This window comes from Babylonia areolata, chromosome 22, assembly GCF_041734735.1.
Source record: "Babylonia areolata isolate BAREFJ2019XMU chromosome 22, ASM4173473v1, whole genome shotgun sequence".
Lineage (NCBI taxonomy): Eukaryota > Metazoa > Mollusca > Gastropoda > Neogastropoda > Buccinidae > Babylonia > Babylonia areolata.
The window spans coordinates 214,759-232,700 of record NC_134897.1 but is presented as its reverse complement, the minus strand read 5'-3'; the positions used below and the strand labels follow the sequence as shown (position 1 = coordinate 232,700).

General features: G+C 44.3%; 1 long non-coding RNA gene across 1 annotated transcript; it reads right to left on the bottom strand.

The window, feature by feature from the left end:
• Nucleotides 1–15,850: 15,850 nt before the first annotated feature.
• On the bottom strand, nt 15,851–17,732 carry LOC143296979 (uncharacterized). Its single transcript, XR_013057209.1, has 2 exons — nt 17,451–17,732; nt 15,851–17,302 (listed from the first exon to the last, which is right to left on the bottom strand). It is a non-coding gene; the product is annotated as an uncharacterized LOC143296979 (long non-coding RNA).
• Nucleotides 17,733–17,942: the final 210 nt, after the last annotated feature.

Sequence of the window (17,942 nt, the reverse complement as noted above, 5' to 3'; positions counted from 1 at the left end):
AGTGATGTTCCCTTCAGATCATGATGTAATACAGTGATGTTCCTTTCAGATCATGATGTAATACAGTGATGTTCTTTTTAGATCATGACGTAATACAGTGATGTTCCCTTCAGATCATGATGTAATACAGTGATGTTCCTTTTAGATCATGACGTAATACAGTGATGTTCCTTTTAGATCATGATGTAATACAGTGATGTTCCTTTCAGATCATGATGTAATACAGTGATGTTCCTTTTAGATCATGACGTAATACAGTGATGTTCCTTTCAGATCATGATGTAATACAGTGATGTTCCTTTCAGATCATGATGTAATACAGTGATGTTCCTTTTAGATCATGACGTAATACAGTGATGTTCCTTTCAGATCATGACGTAATACAGTGATGTTCCTTTTAGATCATGACGTAATACAGTGATGTTCCTTTCAGATCATGATATAATACAGTGATGTTCCTTTTAGATCATAATATAATACAGTGTTGTTCCTTTCAGATCATGATATAATACAGTGTTGTTCCTTTCAGATCATGATATAATACAGTGTTGTCCTTTTCAGATCACAATCAAATATCGTGATATTCAGACCACTAATACCGTGATATTCAGATCACAATGTGATACCGTGATATTCAGATCACAAGGTAATACCGTGATATTCAGATCACAAACTAATATTGTGATATTCAGATCACAATGTGATACCGTGATATTCAGATCACAAGGTGATACCGCGATGTTCAGATCGCAAACTAATACCGTGATATTCAGAACGCAAGGTAATATTGTGATATTCAGATCACCAGGTGATACCGTGATATTCAGATCACAAGGTAATACCGTGATATTCAGATCACAAGGTGATACCGTGATATTCAGATCACAAACTAATACCGTGATATTCAGATCACAAGGTGATACCGTGATATTCAGATCACCAGGTGATACCGTGATACCGTCATATTCAGATCACAAACTAATACCGTGATATTCAGATCACAAGGTAATACCGTGATATTCAGATCACAAGGTGATACCGTGATATTCAGATCACAAACTAATACCGTGATATTCAGATCACAAGGTGATACCGTGATATTCAGATCACCAGGTGATACTGTGATATTCAGATCACAAACTAATACCGTGATATTCAGATCACAAGGTGATACCGTGATATTCAGATCACAAACTAATTCCGTGATATTCAGATCACAAACTAATTCCGTGATATTCAGATCACAAACTAATACCGTGATATTCAGATCACAAGGTGATACCGTGATATTCAGATCACAAGGTGATACCGTGATATTCAGATCACAAACTAATACCGTGATATTCAGATCACAAGGTGATACCGTGATATTCAGATCACAAACTAATACCGTGATATTCAGATCACAAGGTGATACCGTGATATTCAGATCACAAGGTGATACCGTGATATTCAGATCACAAACTAATACCGTGATATTCAGATCACAAGGTGATACCGTGATATTCAGATCACAAACTAATACCGTGATATTCAGATCACAAGGTGATACCGTGATATTCAGATCACAAACTAATACCGTGATATTCAGATCACCAGATGATACCGTGATATTCAGATCACAAGGTGATACCGTGATATTCAGATCACAAGGTGATACTGAGGGCGCTCGCAAGGTGATCGTGTCACGTCACTCCTTAGAATGTTATTCATCACAGCCATCAGTCTCGTCACAATCACTGTCATCAGTTTGTCACAAGTGCTGTCATCAGTCTCGTCACAATCACTGTCATCAGTTTGTCACAATCACATCAGTCACATGACAATCACTGTCATCAGTCACTTCACAATCACTGTCATCAGTCTCGTCACAATCACTGTCATCAGTTTGTCACAATCACATCAGTCACACGACAATCACTGTCATCAGTCACTTCACAAGTACTGTCATCAGTCTCGTCACAATCACTGTCATCAGTTTGTCACAATCACATCAATCACATGACAATCACTGTCATCAGTCACGTCACAAGTACTGCCATCAGTCTCGTCACAATCACTGTCATCAGTTTGTCACAATCACATCAGTCACATGACAATCACTGTCATCAGCCGCGTCACAATCACTGTAATTAATCAAGTCACAATCACTGTCATCAGCCGCGTCACAATCACTGTAATTAATCAAGTCACAATCACTGTCATCAGTCACGTAACAATCACTGTAATTAATCAAGTCACAATCACTGTCATCAGTCACGTCACAATCACTGTAATTAATCAAGCCACAATCACTGTCATCAGCCGCGTCACAATCACTGTAATTAATCAAGTCACAATCACTATCATCAGTCACGTAACAATCACTGTCATTAGTTTGTCACAATCACTGTCATGAGTTTGTCACAATCACTGTCAATAGTCACATCACAGGCACTGCCATCAGTCGCGTCACAATCAGTGTAATTAATCAAGTCACAATCAGTGTCATCAGTAACGTTACAATCACTGTCATCAGTCACGTCACAATCAGTGTAATTAATCAAGTCACAATTACTGTCATCAGTCACGTCACAATCAGTGTAATTAATCAAGTCACAATCACTGCCATCAGTCACGTCACAATCACTGTCATCAGTCACGTCACAATCACTGTCATCAGTCACGTCACAATCACTGTTATCAGTCACGTCACAATCACTGTCATCAGTCACGTCACCATCACTGTTATCAGTCACGTCACAATCACTGTTATCAGTCACGTCACAATCACTGCCATCAGTCACGTCACAATCACTGTTATCAGTCACGTCACAATCACTGCCATCGGTCACGTCACAATCACTGCCATCAGTCACGTCACAATCACTGCCATCAGTCACGTCACAATCACTGTTATCAGTCACGTCACAATCACTGTCATCAGTCACGTCACAATCACTGTTATCAGTCACGTCACAATCACTGCCATCAGTCACGTCACAATCACTGTTATCAGTCACGTCACAATCACTGCCATCAGTCACGTCACAATCACTGCCATTGTTCACAACATTTCCCACAACTCTGTGAAGTGCTGCGTGCTGTTCACCAGAGTAGAAATTCACGTTAAAAGAAAGAAAAAAGGTTTAAAAACAGATTCGAACCAAGCATACCTCTGAAAACGGAGTATGGCTGCCTACATGGCAGGGTAACAATGGTCATACATGTAAAAGCCCACTCATGTAGGCTACATACGAGTGAACGTGAAAGTTGCAGCCCACGAACGTAGAAGAAGAAAGAAGACTCAAGTGTGTTTAGGTCGGGAAAACGTGGTCACACACACCACTGATGTGGGTCTGCCGATAACGTTCAAGAATTGTTATTTCAGCACGTTCTTTTAGCGTAATAAATCGGTAACGAATTTCTTTAATGCATGCGGTAAAGGAGACGTTCCAATTGCCTCAAGCATACTGCAATATGTGGCCGTTTTTTGGGTTTTTTTTCTAGATCTGCAGAGATATGCGTTCGACAGGCTACAGTAGTTACACTCACTGAGAAACAGTGTCCACTATAGAATATTCATTTGCAGTAAACACGTCGATGGTATTTCAAGTGTCACTGTCGGTTGTGTACAGAATTTGTATTTCTTTTCTTTTAATTGCGAGCAAGAAAAACGTGGTCATGGCGTCTTCTTACCAAATAAAAGCCTATGTTCTGGTAACTGGGAAGCGGTAATAAAGTGTTTTTGGTTCCGGATCGAGTAACAATGAAATAAACGGTTAATAATCCGGAAATACGGCTATATTCCGGAGGTATCTAACCTGTTATTGTTGTCACTGTGGAGATTTTTTTCTTACTATGTTTAAGTCAAATTTGGTATTGGCAGACAAAGTATTTCCAGAGAAAATGGCAATGTTAAAGTTTACCACAGCCACACAGACAGACACACACGCACACACACAACCGAACACCTGGTTATAATATACTTCGTTTGCACAAGTGAGTTTAAAATGATGTTATGGGCACTATTAACTGTCATGTTGTCCTAACAACACCCAGAAAACTGACGTTACAGGCATCATCAACTGTCATGTTGTCCTAACAACACCCAGAAAACTGACATTATAGGCATCATCAACTGTCATGTTGTCATAACAACAACACCCAGAAAACTGACGTTATAGGCATCATCAACTGTCATGTTGTCCAAACAACACCCAGAAAACTGACGTTATAGGCATCATCAACTGTCATGTTGTCATAACAACACCCAGAAAACTGACGTTATGGGCATCATCAACTGTCATGTTGTCCTAACAACACCCAGAAAACTGACGTTATAGGCATCATCAACTGTCATGTTGTCCTAACAACACCCAGAAAACTGACGTTATAGGCATCATCAACTGTCATGTTGTCCTAACAACACCCAGAAAACTGACGTTATAGGCATCATCAACTGTCATGTTGTCATAACAACAACACCCAAAAAACTGACGTTATAGGCATCATCAACTGTCATGTTGTCATAACAACAACACCCAAAAAACTGACGTTATGGGCACACTCAACAATCATGTTGTCATAACAACACCCAGAAAACTGACGTGATGGGCACTATCAACAGTCACGTGAAGACAACAGAAGAATCCGGCAAGATGCTGTTGCATCTGTATCATTCTCTCATTCACTCACTGCACTCATCACACCCTCACCTTCACTCACTGCACTCATCGCACCCTCACCTTCACTCACTGCACTCATCACACCCTCACCTCCACTCACTGCACTCATCATACACTCACCTTCACTCACTGCACACACAGCACTCGTCACACCCTCACCTTCACTCACTGCACTCATCATACACTAACCTTCACTCACTGCACTCATCACACCCTCACCTTCACTCACTGCACTCATCATACACTCACCTCCACTCACTGCACTCGTCACACCCTCACCTTCACTCACTGCACTCATCACACCCTCACCTTCACTCACTGCACTCATCGCACCCTCACCTTCACTCACTGCACTCATCACACCCTCACCTTCACTCACTGCACTCATCACACCCTCACCTTCACTCACTGCACTCATCACACCCTCACCTTCACTCACTGCACTCATCATACACTAACCTTCACTCACTGCACTCATCACACCCTCACCTTCACTCACTGCACTCATCACACCCTCATCTTCACTCAGTGCACTCATCACACCCTCACCTTCACTCACTGCACTCATCATACACTAACCTTCACTCACTGCACGCATCATACACTCACCTTCACTCACTGCACACATCATACACTAACCTTCACTCACTGCACTCATCACACCCTCACCTTCACTCACTGCACTCATCACACCCTCATCTTCACTGACTGCACTCATCATACACTAACCTTCACTCACTGCACGCATCATACCGTTTTTGTTTTATTTTCTAGATCTGCAGAGATATGCGTTCGACAGGCTACAGTAGTTACACTCACTGAGAAACAGTGTCCACTATAGAATATTCATTTGCAGTAAACACGTCGATGGTATAGCAAGTGTCACTGTCGGTTGTGTACAGAATTTGTATTTCTTTTCTTTTAATTGCGAGCAAGAAAAACGTGGTCATGGCGTCTTCTTACCAAATAAAAGCCTATGTTCTGGTAACTGGGAAGCGGTAATAAAGTGTTTTTGGTTCCGGATCGAGTAACAATGAAATAAACGGTTAATAATCCGGAAATACGGCTATATTCCGGAGGTATCTAACCTGTTATTGTTGTCACTGTGGAGATTTTTTTCTTACTATGTTTAAGTCAAATTTGGTATTGGCAGACAAAGTATTTCCAGAGAAAATGGCAATGTTAAAGTTTACCACAGCCACACAGACAGACACACACGCACACACGCACACACACAACCGAACACCTGGTTATAACATACTTCGTTTGCACAAGTGAGTTTAAAATGATGTTATGGGCACTATTAACTGTCATGTTGTCCTAACAACACCCAGAAAACTGACGTTATGGGCACTATCAACAGGCATGTTGTCATAACAACACCCAGAAAACTGACGTTATAGTCATCATCAACTGTCATGTTGTCCTAACAACACCCAGAAAACTGACGTTATAGGCATCATCAACTGTCATGTTGTCCTAACAACACCCAGAAAACTGACGTTATAGGCGTCATCAACTGTCATGTTGTCCTAACAACACCCAGAAAACTGACGTTATAGGCATCATCAACTGTCATGTTGTCCTAACAACACCCAGAAAACTGACGTTATAGGCATCATCAACTGTCATGTTGTCCTAACAACACCCAGAAAACTGACGTTATAGGCATCATCAACTGTCATGTTGTCCTAACAACACCCAGAAAACTGACGTTATAGTCATCATCAACTGTCATGTTGTCCTAACAACACCCAGAAAACTGACGTTATAGTCATCATCAACTGTCATGTTGTCCTAACAACACCCAGAAAAATGACGTTATAGGCATCATCAACTGTCATGTTGTCCTAACAACACCCAGAAAACTGACGTTATAGGCATCATCAACTGTCATGTTGTCCTAACAACACCCAGAAAACTGACGTTATGGGCATCATCAACTGTCATGTTGTCCTAACAACAACACCCAGAAAACTGACGTTATAGGCATCATCAACTGTCATGTTGTCATAACAACACCCAGAAAACTGACGTTATAGGCATCATCAACTGTCATGTTGTCCTAACAACAACACCCAGAAAACTGACGTTATGGGCACTATCAACAGGCATGTTGTCGTGACAACAACACCCCGAATAAAGACGTTATAGGCACCATCAACAGTCACGTGAAGACAACAGAAGAATCCGGCAAGATGCTGTTCCATCTGTATCATTCTCTCATTCACTCACTGCACTCATCACACCCTCACCTTCACTCACTGCACTCATCACACCCTCACCTTCACTCACTGCACTCATCACACCCTCACCTCCACTCACTGCACTCATCATACACTAACCTTCACTCACTGCACTCATCACACCCTCACCTTCACTCACTGCACTCGTCACACCCTCACCTTCACTCACTGCACTCATCATACACTAACCTTCAGTCACTGCACTCATCACACCCTCACCTTCACTGACTGCACTCATCATGCACTCACCTTCACTCACTGCACACACAGCACTCGTCACACCCTCACCTTCACTGACTGCACTCATCATACACTCACCTTCACTCACTGCACACACAGCACTCGTCACACCCTCACCTTCACTCAGGGCACTCGTCACACCCTCACCTTCACTCAGGGCACTCGTCACACCCTCACCTTCACTCAGGGCACTCGTCACACCCTCACCTTCACTCAGGGCACTCATCACACCCTCACCTTCACTCACTGCACTCATCACACCCTCACCTTCACTCACTGCACTCATCACACCCTCACCTCCACTCACTGCACACACAGCACTCGTCACACCCTCACCTTCACTCAGTGCAGTCACGAACATCACCACTGTCAAACGACACCAGGGGATCTTGGACAAGCACTCCCACTGTCTTTCTTCCAAACAGCACTGCTGGCTCTGTATCACGGTAGGGGTGGGGTGGTCATCGGAGAGTCAGTCAGAGAGGACCACAGCTCTGTAGCTGTGTAACGGTAGAGGTGGTGGTGGTCATCGAATTGTAACTGACAAAACCCCACAGCTCTGTGTGACGGTGGAGGTGGGGGTGGTCATCGAAGAGTTAAGTCACAGAAGAGGAAGCGGGTTGCTGCTGGAAGCCAAATGGAGAGAGTAGCGCGTTGCTGTTGGAAGTCTAATGGAAAGTGTAGCGACGTGGAAACGGGTATCAGCGATTCCCGTGCCGAGAGCACAGCCACGTGAAGACTGGCGGACGTGCACACCGTGTTGTGTGGCAGTGAGGCCAGGGAAAGGGGGTGTGGCAGAAAGTCAATCACCGTGTGTGTGTGTGCCGCTGCCGTCACCATTGATTATTGTCTCCCCAGCAGGGCCTCACCGCTTATCAGGCAAGCGTCGTGAAGCATAGACAGTGTTGTCTGTCTGTCTGTCTGTCTGTCTGTCCGTCTGTCAGTATATCTGTCCATGTGTGTGTCGACTTATACATGCATCACAATTTGTCTCTGTGAGTGTCTGTCTGTCTGTCTGTCCGTCTGTCCGTCTGTCCATGTGTCTGTTGTATTATGTATGTATCACATTATGTCTGTCTGTCTGTCTGTCTGTCAGTCTGACTGTCGGTACATCTAATCCATGTGTGTGTTGTATAAGATATGTATCACAAAATTATCTCTGTGAGTCTCTCTCTGTATGTGTGTGTTGTATTATACATGTATCTCAATATGTCTGTCTGTCAGTCTGTCTCTCTCTGTCTGTCTCTCAGTATATCTACCCATGTGTGTGTTGTATAAGACGTATTACAATCTGTCTGTCTGTCTGTCTGTCTGGCTGTCTGTGTATTTGTCCATATGTGTGTTGCATAATACATGAATCACAATCTGTCTGTCTGTATATTTGTCTGTCTGTCTAATCATATGTGTGTTGTATTATATATATATATATATATATATATATAAATACAACACAATTTGTCTGTCGATGTGTGTGCTGTATTATAAACGTATCAAAACATGTCTATCTGTCTGTCAGTCAGTCTGTCTGTCTGTCAGTCAGTCTGTCTGTCTGTCCATGTGTGTGTTGTATTATACATTTATCACAATATGTCTGTCTGTCATTCCGTCTGTCTGTCTGTCTCTCAGTATATCTACCCATGTGCGCTGTATAAGACGTATTAGAATCTTTTTGTCTGTCTGTATATCTGTCCATGTGTGTGTTGTATTATCATGTATCACAATGTGTCTCTCTGTATGTCTGTCATTCTGTCTGTCAGTCTGTCTATCCATCAGTGTGATGTATTATACATATCTTACAATTTGTCTGTCTGTCTGTTCGTTCTAGAGAACTGGTCGGCTTTTTGTCGTTCTGTTGATGTTGAGCAGAGAACTGGTCGGCTTTTTGTCTTTCTGTTGATGTTGAGCAGAGAACTGGTCGGCTTTTTGTCGTTCTGTTGATGTTGAGCAGAGAACTGGTCGGCTTTTTGTCGTTCTGTTATGTTGAGCAGAGAACTGGTCGGCTTTTTCCGTTCTGTTGATGTTGAGCAGAGAACTCATCGGCTTTTTGTCGTTCTGTTGATGTTGAGCAGAGAACTCATCGGCTTTTTGTCGTTCTGTTGATGTTGAGCAGAGAACTGGTCGGTTTTTTCCGTTCTGTTGATGTTGAGCAGAGAACTGGTCGGCTTTTTGTCGTTCTGTTGATGTTGAGCAGAGAACTGGTCGGCTTTTTGTCGTTCTGTTGATGTTGAGCAGAGAACTCATCGGCTTTTTGTCGTTCTGTTGATGTTGAGCAGAGAACTGGTTGGCTTTTTGTCGTTCTGTTGATGTTGAGCAGAGAACTCATCGGCTTTTTCCGTTCTGTTGATGTTGAGCAGAGAACTGGTCGGCTTTTTGTCGTTCTGTTGATGTTGAGCAGAGAACTGGTCGGCTTTTTGTCGTTCTGTTGATGTTGAGCAGAGACCTGGTCGGCTTTTTGTCGTTCTGCTGATGTTGAGCAGAGAACTGGTCGGCTTTTTGTCGTTCTGCTGATGTTGAGCAGAGAACTGGTCGGCTTTTTGTCGTTCTGTTATGTTGAGCAGAGAACTGGTCGGCTTTTTGTCGTTCTGCTGATGTTGAGCAGAGAACTGGTCGGCTTTTTGTCGTTCTGTTGATGTTGAGCAGAGAACTGGTCGGCTTTGTGTCGTTCTGTTGATGTTGAGCAGAGAGCAGATCGGCTTTTTGTCGTTCTGTTGATGTTGAGCAGAGAGTCCGTTCTGTTGATGTTGAGCAGAGAGTCCGTTCTGTTGATGTTGAGCAGAGAACTCATCGGCTTTTTGTCGTTCTGTTGATGTTGAGCAGAGCTAGAGAACTGGTCGGCTTTTTCCGTTCTGTTGATGTTGAGCAGAGAACTCATCGGCTTTTTGTCGTTCTGTTGATGTTGAGCAGAGAACTGGTCGGCTTTTTGTCGTTCTGTTGATGTTGAGCAACAAACACACACGTCAGTCGTGAAGGCTTTGCCTCTTATCATGTTAATGTTTTACACAAACCAAGAATAGGCTCTCAGGCACTCGAGACCTAATCAGCGCGTTGGGTTTATGCGATGTTCAGGTATCCACTTCCTGTTGTTGTTTTTTTAACAGCAGAGGTGGTGTAACGTGTATGGATTAGTCCGAGCGCTCTGACACCTCCTTTAAACCGAAACTGAAACAGTCGTTTTCTCCCAGCTGGCTGCTGGCGCAAGGAAAATGGGAAGACCACTGAACCGCTTCAAGGACACCCTGAAAGCTTCTCTCGGGCCTGCAGCATTTCCATCCACTGAACCGCTTCAAGGACACCCTGAAAGCTTCCCTCGGGCCTGCAGCATTTCCATCCACTGAACCGCTTCAAGGACATCCTGAAAGCTTCCCTCGGGCCTGCAGCATTTCCATCCACGGGAGGCAAACCCTCACCACTGACCACAGCGCCTGGCGACTGACTGTCTACAAAGGAGTTGTGACGTTTGAAGAGAGGCGTCTTCAGGACCTGGGCCACAAGCGTCAACCGTGCAAAGAGAGGAGACGAGACCCACCTGCTGTTGCCTGCCCACAGTGCGACCACACTGGTGCGTTTGTCGTTGGGATGCGTCAGTCCGGAGTCACTGAGCATTTATCGTTCGCGATGGTCTTCCATAAATATAGTGATGATAACTTTTCCCACACACTGCATAGCCATAGTACTTTTACCCCATACTGTGTACCCATTAGTACACTTCCCACATACTGTATACCCGGTAGTACTTTCCCACATACTGTACACACAGTAATACTGTAACCAACATACTATACACCCGTTAATACTTTTCCCAATATACTGTATACCCAGCAATACTTTAACCAACATACTGTATACCCGGTAGTACTTTTTCCACATACTGTATACCCAGCAATATTTTAACCAACATACTGTACACCCGGTAATACATTTCCCAATATACTGTATACCCAGCAATATTTAACCAACATACTGTACACCCGATAATACATTTCCCACATACTGTATACCCAGCAATATTTTACCCAACATACTGTACACCCGGTAATGCATTTCCCAATATGCTGTATACCCAGCAATACTTTAACCCACTTACTGTATACCCGGTAGTACTATTCCCAATATGAGGTCCCTACCAGGATAGATGAAGGCCTAGGCAAGTCAGAAAATGAGGGCTTTGAGTGAATGAGAAGTGCTTCTGTCTTATTATCTCATTGTCTTATTTAGTTTGAGTTTGTGCTCTGTCATCCATGGTTTGACATCTGTGATGCATGACTGTAAAGTTTGTATGATTTGACCTTTTTCTGTAGGGTGACATGTTCTATAAAGCTGTGTGTCATCTGCGAAAGACTGATTGGAAACAGATTTTGAATGAGTGTATGAAGAGGTTTGGTGTACATGATGAAGAGTAAAGGACCTAACACAGAACCCTGTGGAACTCCGAACAAAACAGGTGCTGGTTGCGATGAGTGATTATTGATGACTGTCAGTATGCGACTTGAAAGATAGCGTTTGACCCAAGAAAGAGCTAATCCTGAAACTCCATAACAGTGATAAAGGACATACAACAAAAGTGTATGGTCTTTGGTATTAAACGCTGCGCTGAGATCTAACAAACTAAGTACAGAAACATGAACTTGATCTAGTGCCAAAAGTATATCGTTTGTGACCTTGAGAAGTGCAGTTTCTGTACTATGTGAGGGTGTGTATGCTGACTGGTTGGGTGACAGCAGGGAATGTGAGTTTAAGTATTCAAATAACTGACTCATAACAACTTTTTCAATAACCTTAGACATAAAAGATAAGTTTGAGACTGGTCGATAATTTTGTAGAACATATTGATCCATAGAGGGTTTCTTATCTTGTGGTTTTACAACTGCGGCTTTATAACTGGAGGGGAAAGAACCGGACAGAAGACTTTCATTGACTATATGTGTCAAAGTGGGCAAGAGAGTGTCGATGTTTTCAACTAACAAAGAGGTAAGGATGGGATCAAGTTGGCAGGTGGTCGGTTTTGACTTTGAAATGATCTTTTTTAGTTCATGTTCCGTGACAGGATGGAAACAGTCAAAAACAGAGGAAACTGAATTAGTGGCTTGATTCGAACTGATCGCATATAATGCAGTAGTTGTCATACGATCACGTTCTTGTCTGATGTCAAACTTAGAAGTAACAAAAGTACCAGTGTTAGACTCTGCTATAAGGGTAGTGCTCCAGCGAGAATGCTAGCTATCTTCGTTCTAAAATAATCACTAAAAACAGTTGGCAACTGACTAACAGGATACAAATTGGGGAGGGGAGATGGCCTTTCATTGCCAGTGAATCTACCACAGACACTAGAAAGCTGCCTCATCGATTTGCTACCTGAAATCTGAGCACCATAATACATAGCTTTTGCCTTTTGGACAATCTTGGTGAATTTTCTCTTCGCAGAAGCAAAGATTTGTTTACAAACAATCAGTTCAGTCTGCACCGCACCGACATCAGCTGCTTGTGGTGACTTAGCGGTGCAGTGATTTCGGATTCAACACTGTGATTTAGTTAGGAGTTTCTTACGACCAGGTGTTTATTACGATCGTAAGCAGTCAATGCGGATCGTGCGTGACAGTGGGCGCAAAACGGGAGGTGACTGTGAGAGTGATAGAAGTGTGCTAACAGACTGAATGTTGAATTCCACGCCTCAGCAATCGATGCCAGCTGGGCGGATGGCTGCATCTGTGATCATTTCACTCCTTCTCCTGCATAATTGATCCCATCAGCCGCCCAGCCCTGGACACGATAGTTGCTAACGGTTGCAGGAAGCACTGTCTTGGTTACCTGCAACGAGTGACTGCCTCTCTCCCAGCACGGACACACACATTTCCACTCTCCCTGCACCGACACAGACATCTCCACTCTCCCTGCACCGACACAGACATCTCCACTCTCCCTGCACCGACACACACATCTCCACTCTCCCTGCACCAACAAACACATCTCCACTCTCCTAGCACTGACACACACACCTCCACTCTCCCTGCACCAGCACACACATCTCCACTCTCCCTGCACCGACACAGACATCTCCACTCTCCCTGCACCAGTACAGGCATCTCCACTCTCCCTGCACCGACACACACATCTCCACTCTCCCTGCACTGACACACACATCTCCACTCTCCCTGCACCGACACAGATATCTCCACTCTCCCAGCACTGACACACACATCTCCACTCTCCCTGCACCAACGAAGACATCTCCACTCTCCCTGCTCCAGTACAGACATCTCCACTCTGGCTGAACGTTCAAAGATACGTCAATTCTCCCTGCAACAGTATAGACATCTCCACTCTCCCTGCACCAACACAGACATCTCCACTCTCCCTGAACTTGTAAAGATATATCCACTCTCCCTGCACCAACACAGACACCCCCACTTTCCCTGCACCAATAGAAATCTCCAACCTCACAGACAGGCACATTAAGAGGTGTGTGGCCACAGACAGGCACATTAAGAGGTGTGTGGCCACATAGTGTCCCTACAAAGAGTGTGTGTGGCCACAGAGAGGCACATTAAAAGGTGTGTGGCCACAGGCAGGCACATTAAGAGGTATGCGACCACAGACAGGCACATTAAGAGGTGTGTGGCCACAGACAGGCACATTAAGAGGTGTGTGGCCAGACAGGCACATTAAGAGGTGTGTGGTCAGACAGGCACATTAAGAGGTGTGTGGCCAGACAGGCACATTAAGAGGTGTGTGGCCACAGACAGGCATATTAAGGTGTGTGGCCACACAGACAGGCACATTAAGAGGTGTGTGGCCACAGTCAGGCATATTAAGAGGTGTGTGGCCACACAGACAGGCACATTAAGAGGTGTGTGGCCACAGTCAGGCATATTAAGAGGTGTGTGGCCACAGACAGGCACATTAAGAGGTGTGTGACCAGACAGCCACATTAAGAGGTGTGTGGCCACAGACAGGCACATTAAGAGGTGTGTGGCCACAAACAGGCACATTAAGAGGTGTGTGGCCAGACAGGCACATTAAGAGGTGTGTGACCAGACAGGCACATTAAGAGGTGTGTGGCCAGACAGGCACATTAAGAGGTGTGTGGCCACAAACAGGCACATTAAGAGGTGTGTGGCCAGACAGGCACATTAAGAGGTGTGTGGCCACAAACAGGCACATTTAGAGGTGTGTGGCCACAGACAGGCATATTAAGGGGTGTGGCCACAGACAGGCACATTAAGTGGTGTGTGGCCACAGACAGGCACATTAAGAGATGTGTGGCCAGACAGGCACATTGAAAGATGTGGCCACAGACAGGCACATTAAGAGGTATGCGACCACATACTGTCCCTACAAAGGGTGTGTGTGGCCACAGACAGGCACCTAAAGAGGTGTGTGACCACAGACAGGCATTTTGAGGTGTGTGACAAGACAGGCACATTAAGTGTGTGGCCACATATTGTCTGCTCACTCAGCCCTACACCGTCTCCACGCTCAGCTGAACACATAACGGGTGTTTTTTTTGTTTGGTTTTTTTTTTGGCTTTTTTTTTTTTTTTTTCTTTCTCCTACTGGCGTCAGTACACACTCTCCCTCTCCTATTAGACGATTTTAACAGAAACTTCTTGAAATCGGACGAACTCGGAAACAATGTCCATAACCTCATAGATCACATTAGAACTTCAGAACTGAACTTTGTTCTCCATGTTCTCAAGTAAGACCTATGGACACAGATCGTTTTCTTTTCAATCGCCAAAGACGTGGAACAAGCTCCCAGATAACCTCCGTCATTCTGATTCCCTCACATCTTTTAAATCTCGTCTCAAAACTCACCTTTTCCCTCAGCAATAAGTTCAATTGTGGCAGGTCCACTTCCTTTGCGTTAACTGTGCTTGACTATATATGTATACATATGTGTGTGTACATAACTACATGCATGTATATGAATGTGTATTGTGTGCGCGTGCGTTTATATACGTTTGTGCCTGCCAACGTGTGCGTATGTGTTAGGGTAGCTGTTAGATACACATGTATTGTTAAAAAATGTATGTACGCAGTGTGTGTGTGTGCGTGTGTGTGTGTAGTCATATTTTGGTGTGTGTATGTAACATAGATGTAATGTTTTATGTCAACAAAGCGTTTTTGTAAAGCACCTAGAGCAGATTTCTGGATAGTGTGCTATATAAGTATCCATTATTATTATTCGTCATTTTTGACTCACGTGTGTGTTGCCTATGTAATAACACTGCATTTCTAGCGTTTGTGTCCGTACAAACACATGTGTGTGCACGTGTGGGGGTGTGTGGTTTTGGTGGTGGTGTGTGCACGTGTGGGGGTGTGTGGTTTTGGTGGTGGTGTGTGCATGTGTGAATGCGTGTTTGTGTGTATGCGTGTGTGTTTGCATGCGCGTGTGTCTGTGTGAACGAGAGAATACATTTGATGAGCTCTCAAGAGCCTACTAGTGCACAGTATGTGTGTGTACATGTGTGTGTGTGTGTGTGTGTGTGTGTGTGTGTGAAGTCAAGTCAAAATGAACTTTATTGGCGGTAAAATAATAAGATTGTACAGCTTTCTTGCTTTTTTTCATTATGCCCTCAGGAAAAAAACAAAAAGAGAAAAGAAAACAAGAAAAACGGGGAGAAGAAAGAAAGGCATAATGTAAAAACCAGTCACGATAAGCACGCACACAGACATACATACACTCAGGGAACTGGGCAGCAAAGAATTCATGCCGGTTTAATGCTCTGTACAAGCATACACATGCATGTAATCATGGACACAGAAAAACAACAACACCCTTACACAAATGATGTGTTCACTGGTACTGGCATCAACACACACACACACACACACACACCTGTCTGACTTGACTTGTCCTTTGTGGTATAGACTGTATTGCAGAAGTGGAAACACACACACACGGACACCCCAAGTCACTTTTTAAAGCATCTTTATTTGATCCCAAAACAACATTGACTAATGAAGCACACACACACACACACACACACGTGCGCGCGTGCACAGGGAGCATGCTGAATTTTTCATGACTTTTCCATGAAATTTGCTAATTTTGCAAGGATTATATTACAATCACAGTAACCAATCTATAATAAACTTGCCAACAATTTTCATCTTAAACTTAAAGAACTGTGAACTGATGTATCCACCTGTTTTGGGGTTGTTGTTTTTTTAGCTGCATCTATAGAAATTTCATATAGATTTGAGACTGTTTCTTCATCACACCCACCCTGCGCGTCCAGCCTGTATGACGTCACTGGACTTGATGTTGTTTCACGTCATATCCAACAATTTCTCACACATGACCTGTGTTTCCACCCTGTATGACGTCACTGGACTTGATGTTGTTTCACGTCATATCCAACAATTTCTCACACGTGACCTGTGTTTCCACCCTGTATGACGTCACTGGACTTGATGTTGTTTCACGTCATATCCAACAATTTCTCACACGTGACCTGTGTTTCCAGCCTGTATGACGTCACTGGACTTGATGTTGTTTCACGTCATATCCAACAATTTCTCACACATGACCTGTGTTTCCAGTCTGTATGACGTCACTGGACTTGATGTTGCTTCACGTCATATCCAACAATTTCTCACACATGACCCGTGTTTCCAGTCTGTATGACGTCACTGGTCATACTGTTGTTTCACGTCATATCCAATGATTTCTCACACATGACCTGTTTCCAGCCTGTATGACGTCACTGGACTTGATGTTGTTTCACGTCATATCCAACAATTCCTCACACATGACCTGTGTTTCCAGTCTGTATGACGTCACTGGTCATACTGTTGTTTCACGTCATATCCAATGATTTCTCACACATGACCTGTGTTTCCAGCCTGTATGACGTCACTGGACCTGATGTTGTTTCACGTCATATCCAACGATTTCTCACACATGACCTGTGTTTCCAGCCTGTATGACGTCACTGGACTTGATGTTGTTTCACGTCATATCCAACGATTTCTCACACATGACCTGTGTTTCCAGCCTGTATGACGTCACTGGACTTGATGTTGTTTCACGTCATATCCAACGATTTCTCACACATGACCTGTGTTTCCAGCCTGTATGACGTCACTGGACTTGATGTTGTTTCACGTCATATCCAACGATTTCTCACACATGACCTGTGTTTCCAGCCTGTATGACGTCACTGGACTTGATGTTGTTTCACGTCATATCCAACGATTTCTCACACATGACCTGTTTCCAGCCTGTATGACGTCACTGGACTTGATGTTGTTTCACGTCATATCCAATGATTTTTCATACATGACCTGTTTCCAGCATTTCAGAAGAGACCCTGCACAAAGGGTTTAAAAGGGAAGAAAGGGGGTCAGTCACAGGGGAGAGGGGGTCAGTGACAGGGGAGAGGGGTCAGTCACAGGGGAGAGGGGTCAGTCATTGGGGGACAGGGATCAGTCATGGGGAAGAGGGGTCAGTGACAGGGGAGAGGGGTCAGTGACAGGGGAGAGGGGTCAGTGACAGGGGTCAGTCATGGGGGGACAGGGGTCAGTCATGGGGAAGAGGGGTCAGTGACAGGGGAGAGGGGTCAGTGACAGGGGAGAGGGGTCAGTCACAGGGGACAGGGGTCAGTCACAGGGGTCAGTCATGGGGGGACAGGGGTCAGTCATGGGGAAGAGGGGTCAGTCACAGGGGAGAGGGGTCAGTGACAGGGGAGAGGGGTCAGTGACAGGGGGTCAGTGATAGGGGGAGAGGGGTCAGTCACAGGGGAGAGGGGTCAGTGATGGGGAAGAGGGGTCAGTCACACGGGAGAGGG